Raw genomic sequence first — 15,081 nt, forward strand, 5'->3', positions numbered from 1 at the left:
TGGCGGGGTGGTTACTATGGTTCCTTAGGTCGTATTTGATGGCCCGGAAAAATTTTAGGCGATCGGGGTTCGGGGTTCCCGGGACCCCTTGGAAGGCGTGGGCTAAAGCACACGAAAATATGGAAATCGCGCGGAATTCAAGTTTTTTGGGTGAAAAACGCAAAAGACTAGGAACGATCATGGCGGGGCGGTGACTATGGTTCCTTAGATCGTATTTGATAGTCCAGAAAATTTTTAGGCGATCCGGCTCCGGGTGACCCTACCCACTCGGAAGGCGTGGGCGAGCACACAAAAATATGAGTATCGTGCAGAATTCTAGTTTTTTGGCCAAAAAATGCAAAAAATCATGAACGATCATGGCGAGGCGGTGACTATGGTTCCTTAGGTCGTATTTGATGGCCCGGAAAATTTTAGGCGATCGGGGTCCATGGCTCCCGGGACCACTCGGAAGGCGTAAGCTATAGTACACGAAAATATGCAAATCGCGAGGAGTTCTAGTTTTTTGGCCGAAAAATGCAAAGCATTTGGAACGATCATGGTGGGGCAGTGACTATGGTACCTTAGGCCGTATTTGATAGTCTGGAAATTTTTTAGGCGATCGGGGTCCGCGGCTCCCCGGACCACTTGGAAGGCGTGGGTATAGGACCCGAAAATATGGGAATCGGGCGTAATTCTAGTTTTTTGACCGAATAATGCAGAAAATGAGAAAGGATGATGGCGGGGTGGTTACTATGGTTCCTTAGGTCGTATTTGACGGCCCGAAAAAATTTTAGGCGATCGAGGTCCGGGGGTCCCGGAACCACTTGGAAGGGTGGGCAATAGCACACAAAAATATTGTAATCGGGCAGAATTCTAGTTTTTTGGCCGAAAAACACAACAAATGAGGAATGATCATGGCTGGGCGGTGACTATGGTTCCTTAGGTCGTATTTGATAGTCCGGAAAAATTTTAGGCGATAGGGGTCCGGAGTTCCCGGGTTCACTTCGAAGGCGTGGGCTATAGGACACGAAAATATGGGAATCGCGCGGAATTCTAGTTTTTTGGCCGAAAAACGGAAAAAACAAGGAACGATCATGGCTGGGCGGTGACTATGGTTCCTTAGGTCGTATTTGACGGCCCAGAAAAATTTTAGGCGATCGGGGTCCGGGGGTCCCGGAACCACTTGGAAGGGTGGGCTATAGCACACAAAAATATTGTAATCGGGCGGAATTCTAGTTTTTTGGCCGAAAAACGCAACAAATGAGGAATGATCATGGCTGGGCGGTGACTATGGTTCCTTAGGTCGAATTTGATAGTCCTGAAAAATTTTAGGCGATAGGGGTCCGGAGGTCCCTGGACCACTCGGAAGGTGTGGGCTATAACACACAAAAATATGGGAATCGAACGGAATTCTAGTTGTTTGGCCGAAAAACGCAAAAAATGAGGAACGATCATGGCGGGGCAGATACTATGGTACCTTAGGTCGTATTTGATTGCCCGGAAAAATTTTAGGCGATCGGGGTCTGCGGCTCTTGGGACCACTCAGAATGCGTGGGTATAGCACACGAAAACATGGGAATCGGACGAAATTCTAGGTCTTTTTCAGTAACATGCAAAAAATGTGGAAAGATCTTGGCAGGGCGGTGACTATGGTTCCTTTGGTATTATTTGATAGTCTGGAAAAATATTAGGCGATAGGGGTCCAGAGGTCCCGGGACCACTCGGAAGGCATGGGCTATAACACATAAAAATATGGGAATCGCGCCGAATTCTAGTTGTTTGGCCGAAAAACGCAAAAAATGAGGAACGATCATGGCGGGGCGTATACTATGGTTCCTTAGGTCGTATTTGATAGTCCAGAAAAATTTTAGGTGATAGGGGTCAGGAGGTCCCGGGACCACTCGGAAGGCGTGGGCTATAACACACAAAAATATGGGAATCGCGCGGAATTCTAGTTTTTTGGCCGAAAAACTCAATAAATGAGGAACGATCATGTCGGGGTGGTTACTATGGTTCCTTAGGTCGTATTTGATGGCCCGGAAAAATTTTAGGCTATCGGGGTTCGGGGTTCCCGGGACCCCTTGGAAGGCGTGGGCTAAAGCACACGAAAATATGAAAATCGCGCGGAATTCTAGTTTTTTGGCTGAAAAACGCAAAAGACTAGGAACGATTATGGCGGGGCGGTGACTATGGTTCCTTAGGTCGTATTTGATAGTCCAGAAAATTTTTAGGCGATCCGGCTCCGGGAGGCCTGGCCCACTCGGAAGGCGTGGGCAATAGCACACAAAAATATGGTAATCGAGCGGAATTCTAGTTTTTTGGCAAAAAAACGCAATAAATGAGGAAGGATCATGGCGGGGCGGTGACTATGGTTCCTTAGGCGATCGGGGTCCACGGCTCCCGGGACCACTCGGAAGGCGTAAGCTATAGCACACTAAAATATGCAAATCGCGCGGAGTTCTAGTTTTTCGGCCGAAAAATGCAAAGCATTTGGAACGATCATGGTGGGGCGGTGACTATGGCTCCTTAGGTCCTAATTGATGGCCCGAAAATTTTTTAGGCGATTCGAGTCCGGCGGCCCTGCCCACTCGGAAGGCGTGGGCAATAGCACACAAAAATATGGTAATCGAGCGGAATTCTAGTTTTTTGGCCGAAAAACGCAATAAATGAGGAACGATCATGGCGGGCGGTGACTATGGTTCTTTAGGTCGTATTTGATGGCCCGGAAAATTTTAGGCGATCGGGGTCCACGGCTCCCGGGACCACTCGAAAGGCGTAAGCTATAGCACACTAAAATATGCAAATCGCGCAGAGTCCTAGTTTTTTGGCCGAAAAATGCAAAGCATTTGGAACGATCATGGTGGGGCGGTGACTATAGTACCTTAGGTCGTATTTGATAGTCCGGAAAATTTTTAGGCGATCGGGGTCCGCGGCTCCCCGGACCACTTGGAAGGCGTGGGTATAGCACACAAAAATATGGGAATCGGGCGTAATTCTAGGCGAGGCGGTGACTATGGCTCCTTAGGTACTAATTGATGGCCCGAAAATAGTTTAGGCGATTCGAGTCCGGCGGCCCTGCCCACTCGGAAGGCGTGGGCAATAGCACACAAAAATATGGTAATCGAGCGAAATTCTAGTTTTTTGGCCGAAAAACGCAATAAATGAGGAACGATCATGGCGGGGTGGTTACTATGGTTCCTTAGGTCGTATTTAATGGCCCGGAAAATTTTTAGGCGATCGGGGTTCGGGGTTCCCGGGACCCCTTGGAAGGCGTGGGCTAAAGCACACGAAAATATGGAAATCGCGCGGAATTCTAGTTTTTTGGCTGAAAAACGCAAAAGACTAGGAACGATCATGGCAGGGCGGTTACTATGGTTCCTTAGGTCGTATTTGAGGGCCCGGAAAATTTTTAGGCGATCGAGGTTCGGGGTTCCTGCGACCCCTTGGAAGGCATGGGCTAAAGCACACGAAAATATGGAAATCGCGCAGAATTCTAGTTTTTTGGCTGAAAAACGCAAAAGACTACGAACGATCATGGCGGGGTGGTTACTATGGTTCCTTAGGTCGTATTTGATGGCCCGGAAAATTTTTAGGCGATCGGGGTTCGGGGTTCCCGGGACCACTCGGAAGGCGTGGGCTAAAGCCCACAAAAATATGGAAATCGCGCGGAATTCTAGTTTTTTGGCTGAAAAACGCAAAAGACTAGGAACGATCATGGCGGGGCGGTGAATATGGTTCCTTAGGTCGTATTTGATAGTCCGGAAAATTTTTAGGCGATCCGGCTCCGGCGGCCCGGCCCACTCGGAAGGCATGGGCAATAGCACACAAAAATATGGTAATCGAGCGGAATTCTAGTTTTTTGGCCTAAAAACGCAATAAATGAGTAACGATCATGGCGGGGCGGTGACTATGGTTCTTTAGGTCGTATTTGATGGCCCAGAAAATTTTAGGCGATCGGGGTCCACGGCTCCCGGGACCACTCGGAAGGCGTAAGCTATTGCACGCGAAAATATGCAAATCGCGCGGAGTTCTAGTTTTTTGGCCAAAAAATGCAAAGAATTTGGAACGATCATGGTGGGGCGGTGACTATGGTACCTTAGGTCGTATTTGATAGTCCGGAAAAATTTTAGGCGATCGTGGTCCGGAGACCCGGGACCACTCGGAAGGCGTGGGTTATAACACACAAAAATATGGGATCGCGCGGAAATCTAGTTGTTTGGCCGAAAAATGCAAAAAATGAGGAGCGATCATGGCGGGGTGGATACTATGGTTCCTTAGGTCGTATTTGATAGTCCGGAAAAATTTTAGGCGATAGGGGTCAGGAGGTCCTGGGACCACTCGGAAGGCGTGGGCTATAACACACAAAAATATGGGAATCGCGCGGAATTCTAGTTGTTTGGCCGAAAAACGCAAAAAATGAGGAACGATCATGGCGGGGTGGTTACTATTGGTTCCTTAGGTCGTATTTGATGGCCCCAAAATTTTTTAGGCGATCGGGGTTCGGGGTTCCCGGGACCCCTTGGAAGGCGTGGGCTAAAGCACACGAAAATATGGAAATCGTGCGGAATTCTAGTTTTTTGGCTGAAAAACGCAAAAGACTAGGAACGATCATGGCGGGGCGGTGACTATGGTTCCTTAGGTCGTATTTGATAGTCCGGAAAATTTTTAGGCGATCCAGCTCCTGGGGGCCCGACCCACTCGGAAGGCGTGGGCGATCGGGCGAAATTCTAGTTTTTTGGCCAAAAAATGCAAAAAATGAGGAACGATCATGGCGAGGCGGTGACTATGGTTCCTTAGGTCCTAAGATGGCACGGAAAATTTTAGGCGATCGGGGTCCACGGCTCCCGGGACCACTCGGAAGGCGTAAGCTATAGCACACTAAAATATGCAAATCGCGCGGAGTTCTAGTTTTTTGGCCGAAAAATGCAAAGCATTTGGATCGATCATGGTGGGGAGGTGAATATGGTACCTTAGGTCGTATTTGATAGTCCGGATAAATTTTAGGCGATCGGGGTCCGCGGCTCCCCGGACCACTTGGAAGGCATGGGTATAGCACACGAGAAAATGGGAATCGGGCGTAATTCTAGTTTTTTGGGCGAAAAATGCAAAAAATGAGAAACGATGATGGCGGGGCGGTTACTATGGTTCCTTAGGTCGTATTTGACGGCCCGGAAAAATTTTAGGCGATCGGGGTCCGGGGGTCCCGGAACCACTTGGAAGGGTGGGCAATAGCACACAAAAATATTGTAATCGGGCGGAATTCTAGTTTTTTGGCGGAAAAACGCAACAAATGAGGAATGATCATGGCTGGGCGGTGACGATGGTTCCGTAGGTCGTAATTGATAGTCCGGAAAAATTTTAGGCGATAGGGGTCCGGAGTTCCCGGGTTCACTTGGAAGGCGTGGGTTATATGACACGAAAATATGGGAATCGCGCGAAATTTTAGTTTTTTGGCCGAAAAACGGAAAAAACTAGGAACGATCATGGCTGGGCGGTGACTATGGTTCCTTAGGTCTTATTTGATAGTCCGGAAAAAATTTAGGCGATAGGGGTCCGGAGGTCTCGGGACCACTCGGAAGGTGTGGGCTATATATAACACACAAAAATATGGGAATCGCGCGGAATTCTAGTTGTTTGGCCGAAAAATGCAAAAAATAAGGAACGATCATGGCGGGTGGTTACTATGGTTCCTTAGGTCGTATTTGATGGCCCGGAAAATTTTTAGGCGATCGGGGTTCGGGGTTCCCGGGACCCCTTGGAAGGCGTGGGCTAAAGCACACAAAAATATTATAATCGGGCGGAATTCTAGTTTTTTGGCCGAAAAACACATCAAATGAGGAATGATCATTGCTGGGCGGTGACTATGGTTCCTTAGGTCGTATTTGATAGTCCGAAAAAATTTTAGGCCATAGGGGTCCGGAGTTCCCGGGTTCACTTCGAAGGCGTGGGCTATAGGACACGAAAATATGGGAATCGCGCGGAATTGTAGTTTTTTGGCCGAAAAACGGAAAAAACTAGGAACGATCATGGCTGGGCGGTGACTATGGTTCCTTAGGTCTTATTTGATAGTCCGGAAAAATTTTAGGCGATAGGGGTCCGGAGACCCGGGACCACTCGGAAGGCGTGGGCTATAACACATAAAAATATGGGATAGTGCGGAATTCTAGTTGTTTGGCCGAAAAATGCCAAAAAATGAGGAACGATCATGGCGGGGCAGATACTATGGTTCCTTAGGTCGAATTTGATAGTCCGGAAAAATTTTAGGCGATAGGGGTCCGGAGGTCCCGGGACCACTCGGAAGGTGTGGGCTATAACACACAAAAATATGGGAATCGCGCGGAATTCTAGTTGTTTGGCCGAAAAACGCAAAAAATGAGGAACGATCATGGCGGGGCGGATACTATGGTTCCTTAGGTCGTATTTGATAGTCCGAAAAAATATTAGGCGATAGGGGTCAGGAGGTCCCGGGAACACTCGGAAGGCGTGGGCTATAACACACAAAAATATGGAAATCGCGCGGAATTCTAGATGTTCGGCCGAAAAACGCAAAAAATGAGGAACGATCATGGCGGGGTGGTTACTATGGTTCCTTAGGTCGTATTTGATGGCCCGAAAATTTTTTAGGCCATCGGGGTTCGGGGTTCCCGGGACCCCTTGGAAGGCGAGGGCTAAAGCACACGAAAATATGGAAATCGCGCGGAATTCTAGTTTTTTGGCTGAAAAACGCAAAAGACTAGGAACGATCATGGAGGGGCGGTGACTATAGTTCCTTAGGTCATATTTGATAGTCCGGAAAATTTTTAGGCGATCCGGCTCCGGGGGGCCCGACCCACTCGGAAGGCTTGGGCGATAGCACACAAAAATATGGGAATCGGGCGGAATTCTAGTTTTTTGGCCAAAAAATACAAAAAATGAGGAACGATCATGGCGAGGCGGTGACTATGGTTCCTTAGGTCCTAATTGATGGCCCGATATTTTTTTAGGCGATCCGAGTCCGTCGGCCCGGCCCACTCGGAAAGCGTGGGCAATAGCACACAAAAATTTGGTAATCGAGCGGAATTCTAGTTTTTTGGTCGATAAACGCAATAAATGAGGAACGATCATGGCGGAGCGGTGACTATGGTTCTTTAGGTCGTATTTGATGGCCCGAAAAATTTTAGGCGATCGGGGTCCACGGCTCCCGGGACCACTCGGAAGGCGTAAGCTATTGCACACGAAAATATGCAAATCGCACGGAGTTCTATTTTTTTGGCCGAAAAATGCAAAGCATTTGGAACGATCATGGTGGGGCGGTGACTATGGTACCTTAGGTCGTATTTGATAGTCCGGAAAAATTTTAGGCGATCGGGGTCCGCGGCTCCCCGGACCATTTGGAAGGCGTGGTATAACACACGAAAATATGGGAATCGGGCGTAATTCTAGTTTTTTGGCCGAAAAATGCAAAAAATGAGAAACGATGATGGCGGGCGGTTAATATGGTTCCTTAGGTCGTATTTGACGGCCCGAAAATATTTTAGGCGATTGGGGACCGGTGGTCCCGGAACCACTTGGAAGGGTGGGCAATAGCACACAAAAATATTGTAATCGGGCGGAATTAGTTGTTTGGCCGAAAAACGCAAAAAATGAGGAACGATCATGGCGGGGCGGATACTATGGTTCCTTAGGTCGTATTTGATAGTCCGGAAAAATTTTAGGCGATAGGGGTCCGGAGGTCCCGGGACCACTCGGAAGGCATGGGCTATAACACACAAAAATATGGGAATCGCGCGGAATTCAAGTTGTTTGGCCGAAAAACGCAAAAAATAAGGAACGATCATGGCGGGGCGGATACTATGGTTCCTTAGGTCGTATTTGATAGTCCGAAAAATTTTTAGGCGATAGGGGTCAGGAGGTCCCGGGACCACTCGGAAGGTGGGGGCTATAACGCACAAAAATATGGAAATCGCGCGGAATTCTAGATGTTCGGCCGAAAAATGCAAAAAATGAGGAACGATCATGGCGGGGTGGTTACTATGGTTCCTTAGGTCGTATTTGATGGCCCAGAAAATTTTTAGGCGATCGGGGTTCCCGGGACCCCTTGGAAGGCGTGGGCTAAAGCACACGAAAATATGGAAATCGCGCGGAATTCTAGTTTTTTGGCTGAAAAACGCAGTAGACTAGGAACGATCATGGAGGGGCGGTGACTATGGTTCCTTAGGTCGTATTTGATAGTCCAGAAAATATTTTAGGCGATTGGGGTCCGGTGGTCCCGGAACCACTTGGAAGGGTGGGCAATAGCACACAAAAATATTGTAATCGGGCGGAATTAGTTTTTTGGCCGAAAAACGCAACAAATGAGGAATGATCATGGCTGGGCGGTGACTATGTTCCTTAGGTTGTATTTGATAGTCCGGAAAATTTTTAGGCGATAGGGGTCCGGAGTTCCCGGGTTCACTTCGAAGGCTTGGGCTATAAGACACGAAAATATGGGAATCGCACGGAATTCTAGTTTTTTGGCCGAAAAACGGAAAAAACGAGGAACGATCATGGCTGGGCGGTAACTATGGTTCCTTAGGTTTTATTTTATAGTCCGGAAAAATTTTAGGCGATAGGGCTCCGGAGACCCGGGACAACTCGGAAGGCGTGGGCTATAACACACAAAAATGTGGGATATCGCGGAATTCTAGTTGTTTGGCCGAAAAACGCAAAAAATGAGGAACGATCATGGCGGGGCGGATACTATGGTTCCTTAGGTCGTATTTGATAGTCCGGAATAATTTTAGGCGATAGGGGTCCGGAGGTCCCGGGACCACTCGGAAGGCGTGGGCTATAACACACAAAAATATGGGAATCGCGCGGAATTCTAGTTGTTTGGCCGAAAAACGCAAAAAATAAGGAACGATCATGGCGGGGCAGATACTATGGTACCTTAGGTCATATTTGATAGTCCGAAAAATTTTTAGGCGATAGGGGTCAGGAGGTCCCGGGACCACTCGGAAGACGTGGGCTATAACACACAAAAATGTGGAAATCACGCGGAATTCTAGATGTTCGGCCGAAAAACGCAAAAAATGAGGAACGATCATGGCAGTATGGTTACTATGGTTCCTTAGGTCGTATTTGATGGCCCAGAAAAGTTTTAGGCGATCGGGGTTCGGGGTTCCCGGGACCCCTTGGAAGGCGTGGGCTAAAGCACACGAAAATATGGAAATCGCGCGGAATTCTAGTTTTTTGGCTGAAAAACACAAAAGACTAGGAACGATCATGGAGGGGCGGTGACTATGGTTCCTTAAGTCGTATTTGATAGTCCAGAAAATTTTTAGGCGATCCGGCTCCGGGGGGCCCGACCCACTTGGAAGGCGTGGGCGATAGCACACAAAAATATGGGAATCGGGCGGAATTCTAGTTTTTTGGCCAAAAAATACAATAAATGAGGAACGATCATGGTGGGGCGGTGACTATAGTTCTTTAGGTCGTATTTGATGGCCCGAAAAATTTTAGGCGATCGGGGTCCACGGCTCCCGGGACCACTCGGAAGGCGTAAGCTATTGCACACGAAAATATGCAAATCGCGCGGAGTTCTAGTTTTTTGGCCGAAAAATGCAAAGCATTTGGAACGATCATGGTGGGGCGGTGACTATGGTACCTTAGGTCGTATTTGATAGTCCGGAAAAATTTTAGGCGATCGGGGTCCGCGGCTCCCCGGACCACTTGGAAGGCGTGGTATAGCACACGAAAATATGGGAATCGGGCGTAATTCTAGTTTTTTGGCCGAAAAATGCAAAAAATAAGAAACGATGATGGCGGGCGGTTACTATGGTTCCTTAGGTCGTATTTGACGGCCCGAAAATATTTTAGGCGATTGGGGTCCGGGGGTCCCGGAACCACTTGGAAGGGTGGGCAATAGCACACAAAAATATTGTAATCGGGCGGAATTAGTTTTTTGGCCAAAAAACGCAACAAATGAGGAATGATCATGGCTGGGCGGTGACTATGGTTCCTTATGTCGTATGTGATAGTCCGGAAAATTTTTAGGCGATAGGGGTCCGGAGTTCCCGAGTTCACTTCGAAGGCTTGGGCTATAGGACACGAAAATATAGGAATCGCACGGAATTCTAGTTTTTTGGCCGAAAAACGGAAAAAACGAGGAACGATCATGGCTGGGCGGTGACTATGGTTCCTTAGGTCTTATTTGATAGTCCGGAAAAATTTTAGAAGATAGGGGTCCGGAGACCCGGGACCACTCGGAAGGCGTGGGCTATAACATACAAAAATGTGGGATAGCGCGGAATTCTAGTTGTTTGGCCGAAAAACGCAAAAAATGAGGAACGATCATGGTCGGGCGGATACTATGGTTCCTTAGGTCGTATTTGATAGTCCGGAAAATTTTTAGGCGATCCGGCCCCGGGAGGCCCGACCCACTCGGAAGGCGTGGGCGATAGCACATAAAAATATGGGAATCGGGCAGAATTCTAGTTTTTTGGCCAAAAAATACAAATAATGAGGAACGATCATGGCGAGGCGGTGACTATGGTTACTTAGGTCCTAATTGATGGCCCGAAAAGTTTTTAGGCGATCCGAGTCCGACGGCCCGGCCCACTCGGAAGGCGTGGGGCACACAAAAATATGGTAATCGAGCGGAATTCTAGTTTTTTGGCCGAAAAACGCAATAAATGAGGAACGATCATGGCGGGGCGGTGACTATGGTTCCTTAGGTCGTATTTGATGGCCCGGAAAATTTTAGGCGATCGGGGTCCACGGCTCCCGGGACCACTCGAAAGGCGTAAGCTATAGCACACTAAAATATGCAAATCGCGCGGAATTCTAGTTTTTTGGCCGAAAAATGCAAAGCATTTGGAACGATCATGGTGAGGCGGTGACTATGGTACCTTAGGTCGTATTTGATAGTCCGGAAAAGTTTTAGGCGATCGGGGTCACCGCCCCACCATGATCGTTCCTAATATTTTGCGTTTTTCGGCCAAACAACTAGAATTCCGCGCTATCCCATATTTTTGTGTGTTATAGCCCATGCCTACCGAGTGGTCCCGGGTCTCCGGACCCCTATCGCCTAAAATTTTTCCGGACTATCAAATAATACCTAAGGAACCATAGTCACCGCCCAGCCATGATCGTTCCTAGTTGTTTCCGTTTTTCGGCCAAAAAACTAGAATTCCGCGCGATTCCCATATTTTCGTGTCCTATAGCCCACGCCTTCCAAGTGAACCTGGGAACTCTGGACCCCAATCACCTAAAAAATTTTCGAACTATCAAATATGACCTAAGGAACCATAGTCACCGACCAGCCATGATCATTCCTCATTTGTTGCATTTTTCTGCCAAAAAACTAGAATTCCGCCCGATTACAATATTTTTGTGTGCTATTGCCCACCCTTCCAAGTGGTTCCGGGACCCCCGGACCCCGATCGCCTAAAATATTTCCGGGCCGTCAAATACAACCTAAGGAACCATAGTAACCACCCCGCCATCATCGTTTCTCATTTTTTGCATTTTTCGGCCAAAAAACTAGAATTACGCCTGATTCGCATATTTTCGTGTGCTATACGCACGCCTTCCAAGTGGTCCGAGGAGCCGCGGACCCCGATCGCCTAAAATTTTTCCGAACTATCAAATACGACCTAAGATACCATAGTCACCGCCCCACCATGATCGTTCCAAATGCTTTGCATTTTTCGGCCAAAAAACTAGAACTCCGCGCGATTTGCATATTTTCGTGTGCTATAGCTTACGCCTTCCGAGTGGTCCCGGGAGCCGTGGACCCCGATCGCCTAAAATTTTCCGGGCCATCAAATACAACCTAAGGAACCATAGTCACCGCCCCGCCATGATCGTTCCTCATTTATTGCATTTTTCGGCCAAAAAACTAGAATTCCGCTCAATTACAATATTTTTGTGTGCTATTGCCCACGCCTTCCGAGTGGGCCAGGCCGGCGGACTCGGATCGCCTAAAAATTTTTCGGGCCATCAATTAGGACCTAAGGAACCATAGTCACTGCCTCGGCATGATCGTTCCTCATTTTTTGCATTTTTTGGCCAAAAAACTAGAATTCCGCCCGATTCCCATATTTTTGTATGCTATCTCGCCCACGCCTTCCGAGTGGGTCGGGCCCCCCGGAGACGGATCACCTAAAAATATTCCGGACTATCAAATACGACCTAAGGAACCATAGTCACCGCCCCGCCATGATCGTTTCAAGTCTTTTGCATTTTTTAGCCAAAAAACTAGAATTCCGTGCGATTTCCATATTTTCGTGTGCTAAAGCCCACGCCTTCCAAGGGGTCCCGGGAACCCCGAACCCCGATCGCCTAAAAATTTTCCAGGCCATCAAATACGACCTAAGGAACCATAGTAACCACCCCGCCATGATCGTTCCGCATATTTTGCATTTTTTGGCTAAACAACTAGAATTCCGCGCGATTCCCATATTTTTGTGTGTTATAGCCCACGCCTTCCGAGTGGTCCCGGTACCTCCTGACCCCTATCGCCTATAATTTTTCCGGACTATCAAATACAACCTAAGGAACCATAGTATCCGCCCCGCCATGATCGTTCTTCATTTTTTGCGTTTTTCGGCCAAACAACTAGAATTCCGCGCGATTCCCATATGGTTGTGTGTTATAGCCCACACCTTCCGAGTGGTCCCGGGACCTCCGGACCCCTATCGCCTAAAAATTTTCCGGACTATCAAATACGACCTAAGGAACCATAGTATCCTCCCCGCCATGATCGTTCCTCATGTTTTGCATTTTTCGGCCAAAGAACTAGAATTCCGCGCGATCCCATATTTTTGTGTGTTATAGCCCACGCCTTCCGAGTGGTCCCGGGTCTCCGGACCCCTATCGCCTAAAAATTTTCCGGACTATCAAATAAGACCTAAGGAATCATAGTCACCGCCCAGCCATGATCGTTCCTAGTTTTTTCCGTTATTCGGCCAAAAAACTAGAATTCCGCGTGATTCCCATATTTTCGTGTCCTATAGCCCACACCTTCCAAGTGAACCCGGGAACTCCGGACCCCTATCGCCTAAAATTTTTCCGGACTATCAAATACGACCTAAGGAACCATAGTCACAGCCCCGCCATGATCGTTCCTAGTCTTTTGCATTTTTCAGCGAAAAAATGAGAATTCCGTGCGATTTCCATATTTTCGTGTGCTTTAGCCCACGCCTTCCAAGGGGTCCCGGGAACCCCGAACCCCGAACCCCGATCGTCTAAAAATTTGCCGTGCCATCAAATACGACCTAAGGAACCATACTAACCACCCCGCCATGATCGTTCCTCATTTTTTGCGTTTTTCGGCCAAACAACTAGAATTCCGCGCGATTCCCATATTTTTGTGTGTTATAGCCCACGCCTTCCGAGTGGTCCCGGGACCTCCTGACCCCTATCGCCTAAAATTTTTCTGGACTATCAAATACGACATAAGGAACCATAGTATCCGCCCTGCCAGGATCGTTCCTCATTTTTTGCATTTTTCGGCCAAACAACTAGAATTCCGCGCGATTCCCATATTTTTGTGTGTTATAGCCCACGCCTTCCGAGTGGTCCCGAGACCTCCTGACCCCTATCGCCTAAAATTTTTCCGGACTATCAAATACGACCTAAGAAACCATAGTCACTACCCAGCCATGATCATTCCTCATTTGTTGCATTTTTCGGCCAAAAAACTAGAATTCCGCCCGATTACAATATTTTTGTGTGCTATTGCCCACCCTTCCAAGTGGTTCCGGGACCCCCGGACCCCGATCGCCTAAAACTTTTGCGGGCCGTCAAATACTACCTAAGGAACCATAGTAACCGCCCCGCCATCATTCCCATATTTTCGTGTGCTATACCCACGCCTTCCAAGTGGTCCGGGGAGCCGCGGACCCCGATCGCCTAAAATATTTCCGGACTATCAAAAACGACCTAAGGTACCATAGTCACCGCCCCACCATGATCGTTTCAAATGCTTTGCATTTTTCGGCCAAAAAACTAGAACTCCGCGCGATTTGCATATTTTAGTGTGCTATAGCTTACGCCTTCCGAGTGGTCTCGGGAGCCGTGGACCCCGATCGCCTAAAATTTTTCGGGCCATCAAATACGACCTAAGGAACCATAGTCACCACCCCGCCATGATCGTTCCTCATTTATTGCGTTTTTCGGCCAAAAAACTAGAATTTCGCTCGATTACCATATTTTTGTGTGCTATTGCCCACGCCTTCCGAGTGGGCCGGGCCGCCGGACTCGGATCGCCTAAAAAATTTTTCGGGCCATCAATTAGGACCTAAGGAACCATAGTCACCACCTTGCCATGATCGTTCCTCAGTTTTTGCATTTCTTGGCCAAAAAACTAAAATTCCGCCCGATTCTCATATTTTTGTGTGATATCGCCCACACCTTCCGAGTGGGTCAGGCCCCCCGGAGCCGGATCGCCTAAAACTTTTCCGGACTATCAAATACGACCTAAGGAACCATAGTCACCTCCCCGCCATGATCGTTCCTAGTCTTTTGCATTTTTCAGCCAAAAAACTAGAATTCCTCGCGATTTCCATATTTTCGTGTGCTTTAGCCCACGCCTTCAAAGGGGTCCCGGAAACCCCGAACCCCGATCGTCTAAAAATTTGCCTGGCCATCAAATACGACCTAAGGAACCATAGTAACCACCCTGCCATGATCGTTTCTCATATTTTGTGTTTTTCGGCCAAACAACTAGAATTTCGCGCGATTCCCATATTTTTGTGTGTTATAGCCCACGCCTTACGAGTGGTCCCGGGACCTCCTGACCCCTATCGCCTAAAATTTTTCCGGACTATCAAATACGACCTAAGGAACCATAGTATCCGCCCCGCCATGATCGTTCCTCATTTTTTGCGTTTTTCGGCCAAACAACTAGAATTCCGCGCGATTCCCATATTTTTGTGTGTTTTAGCCCACGCCTTCCGAGTGGTCCTGGGCCTCCGGACCCCTATCGCCTAAAATTTTTTCGGACTATCAAATAAGACCTAAGGAACCATAGTCACCGCCCAGCCATGATCGTTCCTAGTTTTTTCCGTTTTTCGGCCAAAAAACTAGAATTCCGCGCGATTCCCATATTTTCGTGTCCTATAGCCCACCCTTCCAAGT

Source organism: Nicotiana tabacum, chromosome 19 (assembly GCF_000715075.1).
Source record: "Nicotiana tabacum cultivar K326 chromosome 19, ASM71507v2, whole genome shotgun sequence".
In the NCBI taxonomy this organism is placed as follows: Eukaryota; Viridiplantae; Streptophyta; class Magnoliopsida; order Solanales; family Solanaceae; genus Nicotiana; species Nicotiana tabacum.